Source organism: Mobula hypostoma, chromosome 26 (genome assembly GCF_963921235.1).
Source record: "Mobula hypostoma chromosome 26, sMobHyp1.1, whole genome shotgun sequence".
NCBI classification, from domain to species: domain Eukaryota; kingdom Metazoa; phylum Chordata; class Chondrichthyes; order Myliobatiformes; family Myliobatidae; genus Mobula; species Mobula hypostoma.
The window spans coordinates 21,152,634-21,164,898 of record NC_086122.1 but is presented as its reverse complement, the minus strand read 5'-3'; the positions used below and the strand labels follow the sequence as shown (position 1 = coordinate 21,164,898).

The 12,265-nt window shown below is 46.5% G+C and overlaps 1 protein-coding gene across 2 annotated transcripts in view; it reads right to left on the bottom strand.

Annotated features, from left to right (window-relative positions):
* The window catches only part of LOC134338091 (transmembrane protein 35B-like), a 72,974-nt gene that overhangs the window by 26,750 nt on the left and 33,959 nt on the right, over positions 1–12,265 (bottom strand). The gene's annotated exons all lie outside the window — the stretch shown is intronic.

Below are 12,265 nucleotides of genomic sequence, written 5' to 3'. Positions count from 1 at the left end.
TCTCTACTCTAAACAAACAAAACAAAACCTACCGGAACCTACCCTCGCCTCGGCCTGTCCACACTGAAGCCTGTTGAGTCAAAGCCGTCCCACTCTGCTCCCTCTCACCGCTGCCCGCTGTGTATGGTGGTCTTTTTTTAAACCTTTGGCGCTCTACGTCACATGCCTGCGCAGTCTAGCCTCTTTTCCCCGAGCACTGGAGAAAAAAAGAACACTTCTCTCCAAGATGTCATCATACTCCATCCAATACTTTATCACATTTCATCATACATCAAGCTCTAGCTCCACATTTTTTTTCTGGATGTATTTAATGTACTGAAACTGATAATCAATGTAAAAATGATCATTATTACATTATCAGACTTTTTTAATTGATTGTCTTCGATCCCTCCTGGCAGTAACCCCAGTATCAAACCTGCAACCACTTCACACTCTTTTTAACCACAACACAGACAAACAAAACTAGAACACTACATTCATGAAAATTCCGTGATTTTAACCCAGATTCACAAAATATACCTGTAAACAAATCAATCAGTTGATCCCAGTCCACTACGACTGGGAGGGAACCAATCAAATCCATTGAATTCCTCGACCCAAGCCAGAGTAGATGGGTCAGTCCAACTGTAGCATATCCCAGCAGCTAATTTGTCCAGCCTGACAGGCAGAATTGACACAACTTGTCAAGAACAAAATCCTGGACTTGCTTTCACACTGTGAACAGTTTCCAGTACATTATGTGCCAAAAGATGCATTGCTTGACAGACAAAGGCCCAAGGCATCCCTATGCAGAAAGGAAGACATTTTTAAGTCTGGCACAACCAAGATCCTTCCACTGTTCAGTTTCGCACACAATAAGCTGGAGGAACTCAGCAGGCCAGGCAGCATCTATGGGAAAAAGTACAGTCGACGTTTCAGGCCGAAACCATTCTGCAGAACAGGCACACCTCGGGATCAGGTCATGGGTCACGATCTGGGGGCTTGGCAGCTGCAATCAGGGGAGAAGGGGGGAGAAGTCTGAAATGTGCTGGCAGAGTGGTTGATGTGGATGTCACATGAGAGGAGGAAGTCACATATGAGGTTGTAGTGGCAGAGTGATTGCCATTTGTTTGGAAGCTGTCCTGGGAATTAACCTGAATTGAAGGGTGGACTGTTAGTCCAGATCTCTGGATTACTAGTTCAACAGCGTCACCAGCATGGCCATAATGAAAAGTGTTGTCAACGTTGCTCTTTCAGTTTCTCTCAGAAGCGTTTATCTGCAGGCTGTACATTCTTGTTTCATATATGGTGTCCCGCGGAGCGGGTTGGCTCATTGGCCAGTCAAAAGCAGTTTCCGTCGTGCCCTTCATTGATCAGCCTGTTTAAAGGATTGCGTCACCTCTGATCTGGGCCGACGTTTACGTGCCAGGCGGCACCTAATTAATTAGCTTGTTTATTTCGGCTTTTCTCTTAAAGATGTGCTGGGTGCGTTCCAGCTACCGCTGCATCGCTGCATTCTTCGCGGCCCGGAGGTTGGGGACCACTGCACTAAAGCAGAGACAGAAAATCCTGCAGGCAAAAGAGGTACACAATCGATTTGTCTGTATCAACCCAGCAGTGATCCAACAACAGATTGTCCAACAGACAGCAGTCAAAGTGCCAGAGCCGGGAAACAAGCCCCTCAGCCTCCAGAGCTAGCTATTCAGTACCTATCCGTACTGAACCTATTTTCCTGCACTTGACTCATCAAAATATCAAGTCGCAATAATAGTCCTGTGCACAAGTATGGTGAGGTACTGGTACAAGGAAAAGCATGCCTGCAGCAACATCACAGGCATATAGAAAAAGACAACACACATGTAATGTCCTGGGAAAGGTTTCACTGCTAATGTAATGGTTGTCTGTAGCAGCAGTGTTTGGGCTATGACTAGTGTGACAGGAATACACATAGATTAAGATGTTAGCTGTCCTGTGGAATCAGCAGTTAGTCTGCCACCTGTCTTCAGGAGAGAGAGAGATAAGGAAAACAATGGAGCAGCATTTGGAGATGTGTAATGAAGGGACGGGAGAGAGAGCTGTCTAGAGCGGCTCCCCCTTTGAACCCTGAACTGTTTGAAGTGATGGGACAGGCGATACCCCAGCAGGGGGATAAAAAGAGACAGGTTCGCTGAGACAGGACACACATGACACCCGAGGTAACGAGACCCTGGAAGCGGTGCGCCTCTCACAAGTCGGTGGGAAGCTTTTGGACGGCTGATCGCGGGATCAAGCCTCAGATGCACAGGGTGGAAAGGCACGATCGGCGGGAACCTGGTGTGTGTCCACCCTTGCCTGGGTGCCAGGTTCAGCGCAGAGAAACGGTCGTATCTGGAAACGGAGGGGTCGTGGTCGGTGACCTCAGATGACATCACAAAGGGCTCGCCCGAAAGCTGACTGCGAAGGTCTGTGTGTGGAAGTTGTTTTGAATATTCATTCGTTTTGCTCTCTCTCCTTCCCCCCCCCCACTGTCCATCGCCACGGCAACGATTACTGCGAACTGAACTAAATTGAACTGAACTTTGTGTCACTTTGAAACTGGTCATTTGCCCCTAGACAACGATAGAGCTTGATTGATCCTGTTATCTTAATTCTGTGTACATGTATGTTTATCATTGCTGAACTGTTGTATTTATTATCCTTTTGATTAGAGTACTGTGTTGCTTGTTTCTTTAATAAAACTTTCTTAGTTCTAGTAATCCAGAGTCCAACTGAGTGATCCATTTCTGCTGGTTTGGCAACCCAGTTACGGGGTACGTAACATAAGTGGGGTTCTCGTCAGCGATTTTGAACGCTAAATTTGGGACGGAGTTAATTGATTGGGTCAAAATTCCCGAAAGAAAGAAAAGACAAACAGCAGAAATGGAGGCTGAGGAATTTATAAAGGCGCCGACCTTGGAGGCATTAGAGGATGCCAGGAATTTGGAATTGGTAGCTGTGGCCAAACAGTTGAATCTTGCTAAGGGGAAGTCGACAATGAGGAGAGAGGAAATACACAGAGCTATCGTAGAGCACTATGTATCTAAAGGTGTGTTTCCCCAAGGCGAGCTGGAGGTGGTGTCTATTGAAAAACCTGCTGGAGACGCGGTACAGGTGCAGCTTGAAAAACTGAGACTCCAGCACGAGTTCCGGGTACGACAGTTGGAGTGAGAAGAGAAGGAGAGAGAGTTAGAGAGGCAAGAGAAAGAGTTAGAAAGGCGGGAGAGAGAGAGACAGCTGGAGCGAGAGGAGAAACAGAGGGAAAGGGAATTCGAGCTGGAGAAGTTAAAGATAAGGGCAGAGCAGGGGCTCATGCCGAACCAAGGTGGAGGGTTCCGGGCGACCCAGGAGGTTAGGCTGGTTCCCCCATTTGACGATACCGACGTGGATCGGTACTTTCTCCATTTCAAAAAAGTGGCTATAAGTCAGGACTGGCCGAGGGATAAGTGGGTTGTTTTGCTTCAGAGTGTACTGAAAGGGAAAGCCCAAGAAGCTTACTCAGCTTTGTCCGTGGAAGATGCCCAGAGGTATGAGGTGGTGAAAGAGGCCATCCTCAGGATTTATGAGTTGGTCCTGGAGGCATACCGGCAGAGGTTCCGGAATGCGAGGAAGCAGTGGGACCGCACGTATTTAGAGTTTGCCCGTGAGATGCAGACATATTGTGAGCGTTGGTGCGCCTCGAAGGGGGTAGAGGGGGATTATGACAGACTGCTACAGCTGATCCTGATTGAGCAGTTTAAAGGTTGTGTCCCTGAGGGTATGAGACCCTACCTAGATGAGAAAGAGGCAGCCACATTAGCCGCAACTGCTAAGTTAGCGGATGAGTATGCGTTGACGCATAAAATGAAGTTTGCCCCAAGTAAAGGCTACCAGAAGGGTAGTCAGGACGGCGGGGAGAGTCCGCCAGAAAAGTCAGAAAGTAAGCCGGGGACTAGTGAGAAGGATAAGGTAGACCGGGAGCAGTCTGGTAGGAAGTCTCCTGGGATCGTCTGCTATAATTGCGGGAAAGTCGGACACTTTGCGTCCAGGTGCTTTGCCTCAAAGAAGGAGACGGGAAAAGGGAAAACAGCAATTTTGACTGGCTGTATCGAGCTGGTAAACAAACCGCTAGGGAAGGACAGGTCTGCCAAAGTTCAGGAAGGGCACGAGAGGGAAATCTCGGCCGGATTGGTGTCAGTGAAGGAGGGGTTAAAACCAGTTCCAGTGCGAATCTGGAGAGACACGGGAGCATGTCAGTCACTAATACTGAAGAGTGTATTAGAGTTTAGCTCAGAGACCCAGACTGGGGAGGTAAAGGTCAAAGGTGTTGGGGAAGGGACAGAGTCAGTCCCTTACAAAGCAACCTGGTCTCTGGACTAGTCACGATCGGGGTGAGGTACAAAATACCGATGAAAGGCGTGGAAGTCTTGCTCGGTAATGACGTTGCTGGGGGAATCGTGTTCCCAGTCGTGAGATTGACAGGTCAGCCTGCCAGCATTGAGGCCCCGCCCATGGACTCACAGGTTCATCATGGGGCTGCGGTAGTAAATTTAGCTGAGACGTTCCTGCCAACCTTGTACGAGACGGGGGTAGAAAATGAAAAGAAGGAGTGTAGTGAGGCAAGAGGTAGTGAGGGAGCTGAGACAGACGTAGCATTAGCCAGGAAAGAATTTGTGCAGGCGTAGGAGCGGGACAAGGGGCTGATGGTTTTGGCAAAGACAGCTCTCTCTGACACAGACTTGACAAGGGAACTAGTAGGCTATTGTGTGGAGGAGGAAGTGCTAAGGAAGCAAGGGAGACAAAGTACCATGCCCGCAGATGAGGAATGGGGGGTGGTGCAAAAGAGTTATGGGGATGAGGTTTTTAACCTGGCCCACAAGGTACCCCCCCGGTGGACATTTTGCGGTGCTGGGGGAAACAGTTGGTGGAATCATGAAAGAGGTTTACCGGCTGCCCAGGAGGAAGGATGTTATTGATTATGACCAACGCGAACTGAGACGGTCACAGGCTTTTGATATGCTAACAAACCTAGTCGATGTTAGCACGGAAATCAATGAAGCTCGGGGCCCCCTGATAAGAGAAAAAAACCATTTTGAAAAGATGAGTATGGTATCGACCAGATGGGAGAAGGCTATTGTTTTGGCCAGGTCTGCTGATAGGGACTCTCCCTTAATCCCCAAACAAAGCGACTCTTTAGGAGAAGTAATTAAACGACTCGCACCCGTGTGTTTGTTTGTCCCAAGGCGATGCAAAGAACTGGGACGTTGGGTGGTGTCTGTTACAATACGTCAGCCTAGTGAGCAACATCCATATAGAATGAGTAATTCAGTGACTAAAGGGCTGACGAACACAGGGGTGTGTATTGGCAATTTAATATGGCTGTCTGAAGCCAGCTTGATGGTGAACCTTGAAAAAAATGAGTTCGGCCACACGAAGGTCACTTACCTGGGAATTGTGGTAACACAGGGGCAGCTGGCAGCGATGCAAGCTACAGTGCAGGCTATCGCTGACCTCCCAACCCCGACAGACAACAGGGCCTTCAGAAGGCTCTTGGAGATGGTGGGGTACTGTAGGAAGTTTTGCAATAACTCTGCGGTCACTACCCCTCCCCCTCCTACTAAGCCCTTGCGAGAGAAAACTAAGTCGGAATGGGACGACCCTTGTTATTGTGGTCCGGGACAAAACCAAATGAGAGGTTACATTGATCGCAATTCATCAGTGTTTCTGGCCACTATGAAATTTGCTAAGTTGGAGCCTGGTCTAAGGGATTATTAATAACACATATAAAAGGAACAGAAAATGTGATTGCTGACTGTCTGTCAAGGTGTTGACAACTTCAAATTGTATATTTGTGTGTGTATCAAATAATGTATTCATGTTTGTAATTTTTACCCCCTGGTAAAAATCCTTAAAGGGGGGAAGTATGACAGGAATACACATAGATTAAGATGTTAGCTGTCCTGTGGAATCAGCAGTTAGTCTGCCACCTGTCTTCAGGAGAGAGAGAGAGATAAGGAAAGTAATGGAGCAGCATTTGGAGATGTGTAATGAAGGGACGGGAGAGAGAGCTGTCTAGAGCGGCTCCCCCTTTGAACCCTGAACTGTTTGAAGTGATGGACAGGCGATACCCCAGCAGGGGGATAAAAAGGGAAAGGTTCGCTAAGGCGAGACACACACACGACACCCCGAGGTAACGAGACCCTGGAAGCGGTGCGCCTCTCACAAGTCGGTGGGAAGCTTTTGGACGGCTGATCGCGGGATCAAGCCTCAGACGCACAGGGTGGAAAGGCACGATCGGCGGGAACCTGGTGTGTGTCCACCCTTGCCTGGGTGCCAGGTTCAGCGCAGAGAAATGGTCGTATCTGGAAACGGAGAGGTCATGGTCGGTGACCTCAGATGACATCACAAAGGGCTCGCCCGAAAGCTGACTGCGAAGGTCTGTGTGTGGAAGTTGTTTTGAATATTCATTCGTTTTGCTCTCTCTCCTCCCCCCCCCCACTTTCCATCGCCACGGCAACGATTACTGAGAACTGAACTAAATTGAACTGAACTTTGTGTCACTTTGAAACTGGTCATTTGCCCCTAGACAACGATAGAGCTTGATTGATCCTGTTATCTTAATTCTGTGTACATGTATGTTTATCATTGCTGAACTGTTGCATTTATTATCCTTTTGATTAGAGTACTGTGTTGCTTGTTTCTTTAATAAAACTTTCTTAGTTCTAGTAATCCAGACTCCAACTGAGTGATCCATTTCTGCTGGTTTGGCAACCCAGTTACGGGGTACGTAACACTAGAGATAACAGGGGCTTTGGAATGTGCACAGTACAATAAATGGAGTATTTTTTCTTCTTGTGTGCCTGAGAATGAGGTGATCTGGGTCTTTTGTTCGGCGGAAGATGAAGAGAGAAGATGCCTGAAAGGAGTGGACTTGGACTGGGGCCGAGAGTCGACGAAATCCAGGGGAAATCGATGGAGGACCACCAGAAGGGAAACCGTGAGCTCCAACATGCGCATTGGACTGTTTTATTAAAATGGGCCCTTTTCTTTTTGTTTTTCTTTAATAACCCTCTAGACAAATTAAGAATTATAAAGCTAAATTGTTTAATTGCATACAGTGTACTGTCAGTTACTTTGTGCTACTGATTTGTAACAGGGGAAAATATCACACAGCATCCACATGCTTGGCGGGGCTAGAGACTGTCTTCCTTAGACTAACGCCGCTGGCCGGACCTGAGGGTTACACACAGAATATAAATTATATGTTGCACATAAATTATACAAACCAAATGTCAAAATACTGCTTATGAGAGCGTCTGTCTCCACTATCCTCTCAGGAGATGGGTTCTACATCTCAAACACTCTTTGGGTGAAAAATAATCCATTCTCAAATCACTCTGAATCTGATACTCCTTTTCTTCAACCTTTGCCCCCTGATTATATGTACCCAAGTTCAATTCCTGCCACTGCCTGTAAGTAGTACGTTTTCACCCTGACCACATGTGTTTCCTCTGACAGTCACAAAGATGTGATTAGTTATTGTGATTAGGCTAGGATTAAAATCGGGGCATGGCTCAAAGGGCCAGAATGGCCTATTCCATCCTTTATCTCAATTTAAAATAAAATTAAAGCATCAGGAAGCTGTGTGACGACACTTGTGGGCTACCCCCTTGGGTGTGTTGGTTAAGTTTTTGTTGTATGTTTCAATGTGCATGTGATAAATAAATCTAAATCTGAAACTGAATCTCAGGTGATGGCGATGTAAGAAGAATAGGCTATATTAGATTAGATTATGAGGACACTCATTGTCAGTTAGAAATGCATACATGCATTAAGAAATGATACAATGTTCCTCCAGAGTGGTATCACAGAAAAACAGGACAAACCAAAGACTAACACTGACAGAACCACATAATTATAACATATAGTTACAGCAGTGCAAAGCAATACCATAATTTGATGAAGAGCAGACCATGGGCGTAGTAAAAAAAAGTCTCAAAGTCCTGATCGACTCCTGATAGTCCCTGATAGCAGGCAGCAAAAGGGAGAAACTCCCTGCCATAAACCTCCAGGCACCGACAACTGCCGATGCATTGGAAGCACCCGACTACAGCCGACACTGAGTCAGTCCGTCCAAAAACTTCGAGCCTCCGACCAGCCCTTCCGATACAGCCTCCCGAGCGCCATCCTCTGCCGAGCGCCTTCGACCTCACCCCGGCCGCTGAAACAAGCAAAGCCGAGGATTCGGGGCCTTCTGCTCCGGAGATTCCGGTTACCACACAGCAGCAGCAGCAGCAAAGCGGGCATTTCAGAAGTTTCCCCAGATGTTCCTCTGTGCTCTCACGTCTGTCTCCATCAAATCAGAATTGTGCACAGTACCCTACTTGACACATAACAGACATCACCACTGGAGTGGCCGCGCGCACTGCCGTCGCGCCACCATCTTCTCCTCCTCCTGAGGGAAAGATGATCTTAGGGTGCAAATCCATAGCTCCCTGAAAGTGGCCCCTCAAATAGATAGGGTGCTTAAAAAAAGCAGGTGGCATGCTGGCCTTCATGAGCTGGGTAAGAGAATATTGCAAGTCTATAAAACTTTGATTTGGTCACACTTGGAGCAGTGTGTGCAAATTCAATCACCCCATTACAGGGAGGACGTGGAGGATTTGGAAAGGGTTCAGAGACGGTTTAGCAGAATGCTGTCTGGATTAGAGTTTATGTTCGATGAACCTGTTTAGATAAACCTTGGATTACTTTCTCTGGAGCGTTAGAGGCGTAGCAGAGACTTATTAGAAGTTCATAAAATTATGAGAGGCATTGATAGGGTAGACAGTCAATATTTTTTTCCCCCGGGTACAAATGTCAAGTGTTAGAGGACAGGCATTTAAGGTGAGATGAGCCAGTTTAAAAGATATGTAAGGCAAGTTTTTTTTTTAAACATAGAGAGTGTCTGGAATGTGCTGCCAGGCTGGAAAGAAATACAACAGTAGTGTTTGAGGAGGTTAGGACAGACACATGAAAATGCAGAGACTGGGGGGACATGGATCATATGTAGGTAGAAAAGGTTTAATTTGACATTGTGTTCAGTGCAGACACTATCAGCTAAAGGGCCTGTTTCTGTGCTGTACTGTTCTATGAGTAGGGGGTTGTAATTGATCTGTGAGCCAGCACTGATTTGATGGGCTTAATGACCTTTTACGTCAGTGGAAAACGCCTGTGAGTGTATGTGGATCTTTAGTTGAACGCCTCGTCTGAAAGAGTTCACCAAGAACAATGCAGCACTCCCGCACGGCGACAGTCCTGGTGTCAGCCAGGATTTCAAGGCTCAGGAGTGGGGCTTGAACCAGAGATTCCCATTACAGGAAGGGAAAGAGAACTGCTGAGCAGAACTGCAGCAACTGTGCATCGCTGATGTCACACACACACACTCTCTCTCTCTCTCTCTTTACTGACAGACTAGCTATTTTCCACAGCAGACAAAACAACACTGAGTGGTGAGTCAACTGGATTCTCAAACTTTGCCATATATACAAAGATCTCTTTTAAAAACAATGCCATTGCCATAGGTCAATGGCGGGGCACCGCTGTTTTAGTGTTGTACTCCGAGCGCACGTAGGTGTCTGAACTTTCAGTATTCAACTTGCAGCAGCCTCATCAGTAGCTGCTCACACCACCATTTTGCACAGGAAACATCATACAGGAAAGTGGGCAAACGGCAGTCCTGTGGTTCAACTGAAACCCATTACGCTGTCACATACTGCACGAAGAGTCCACAGGTCTCCAGACAGCAGACGACTGTGGCCAGCGCAGTGGTGCAGCTAGCAAAACTGCTGTCTCATAGCTCCTGTGACTCAGGTTCAACCCTGGTTTATTATGTGGAGTTTGCACATTCTCCCTCTGACTGTGTGGGCTTCCCGCCAGGTGCTCCATTCTACTCCTCCGTCCCAAAGGCATGAGAATTAGGAGGTTAATTGTCCACCGCACCATTACCCCTAGTGTGTGAAAGAGGGCGAGAAGAGCTGATGGGAATATCATTGTAAGAGTTGGGGCGACAAAAGTAGTGTAGTGGTTAGCACGCAAACAGGAGGAAATCTGCAGATGCTGGAATTTCAAGCAACACACATAAAAATTGCTGGTGAACACAGCAGGCCAGGCAGCATCTATAGGAAGAGGTACAGTCGACGTTTCGGGCCGAGACCCTTCGTCAGGACAGTGATTAGCACAATGCTGTACAGCACAGACGTCCCCAGTTGAATTCCCAAAGCCACCTTCAACCATTTGGATTCTGAACCAGCTAGTATGACCCTCAATACCACCTCAGTGTAGCAACACTCTGGCATTTCACACCACAACAGGCATCTTTTTTGTTCTAATTGGAGATTTCTTGTACAATTCATGCTTAATTTATGTCTTTCTTGTGAAGTTGTGTATCTGATGTTATGTGCCTGTGACGCAGTTGCAAGAAACTATTTCATTGCCCCCGGGCATCCACATTTTTTTTTTAAAAGATTAGCGTTATTTCTCACACGTACAACGAGACATACAGTGAAATGCACCTTTTGCGGCAACAGCTTGCGAGCGTTGCCCTGTTTCCGGCACCGACATCGCATGTCCCCAACTTGCTAACCTCTGCACGTCTGGAAAGCAGCAGGGAACTGGAGGAAACGCACACAGTCGAGGGGAGAAAGTACAAACTTGTTGCTGACAGTGCCGGGAACTGAACCCAAAATTTCTGATCGCTGATGCTATAGAGCATTACACTAACCACCGTGCTATTGTGCCGCCCTTTGTACTTGTGAACATGGCAATAAGCTTCACTTACAATTTTGCAGCCTGCAGAGTGACTGCCAGGATTTGAGGTTTCCCCAGCAGTGCTCAGAGCCAAATGCTCCACTCACATCATCATAGAGACACCATATGAAGTCATGATAGACACAGGAACTGCACAAGATATCACACTATAGCACGGAGCTGGCACCCAGCATACTAGAGTCTAACTCCCTTGAGATTACTTGGTCTCATGTAATTAGTGGGCCTACCTTCCACTCTCCCTTGCCAATGCCTCAGGATTCCTGTCAGAAAACTGGGGTGCCTACTCCTGCCTGCGATCAGTCTTCATGCAAGCTTCATAAACTCTTGGATGACGTGCATCCCTCATTTCGGCCAGAAAGCCACTCGTTAAGGAGTGTGGACTTGGGTTCAAGCAACGCTCGAGAGGCAACAAGTCGCATGGATATGTGCTAAGATGATAAACAGCGGGTTAGCTTTGACTGGTCAATGAAATAGTTTTGACAAAATTCCAACAAGAACCTTGTGGGTCAACTTCAGTATGTCAAATAGAACATGTTATGCATATATTGTTACACATTGCTACCCTTGCAACCACTTTCTAAATTAGATTCTGAAGTTTTATTCTAGCAACATACCTTGAACTTTATCACCTGCCAATAGTGTTATCTCAGGTAACACTGAAGCATCAGCAAGGTGTACATTGTATCCACAACTCAATGTATGCCTTTAGGGTATGGTACTGTACATTTACCACCAACGACTGGGGATGGCTATTCTAAGCGAGTGTATATTTAGATAGGTAGTTTGAGGGTTTTCTATAACAATATAAATAAGGAAACATTTCACATTTTATAAAGGGAATATTGTAATATAGTGCCTATAAAAAGTATTCAACCCCCTTGAAGGTTTTCATGTTTTATTGTTTTAGAACATTGAATCACAGTGGATTTAATATGGCCTTTCTTGACACTGATAAACAGAAAAAGACCCATGCCAAAGTGAAAACAGAGCACAGTGATCTAAAGTAACTTCAAATATAAAACACAAAATAATTGATTGCATAAGTATTCACCCCCTTCAAGTCAATATTTAATAGATACACCTTTGGCAGCAATTACAACCTTAGAGTCTGAGTGGATAGGTCTCTATCTGCTTTGCACATCTGGATATTGCAATTTTCCCCCATTCTTCGTTACAAAACTGCTCAAGCTCTGTCAGATTGCGCGGGGATCGTGAGTGAACAACCCTTTTCAAGTCCAGCCACAAATTCTCAATTGGATTGAGGTCTGGACTCTGACTTGGCCACTCCAGGGCATTAACTTTGTTGTTTTTAAGCTATTCCTGTGTGGTTTTGGCTTTATGCTTGGGATAAATTTCTTGCTGGAATACAAATCTTCTCCCAAGTCGCAGTTCTCTTGCAGACTGTATCAGGTTTTCCTCCAGGATTTCCCCGTATTTTCCCACATTCATTTTACCCTCTACCTTCACAAGGCTTCTAGAACCT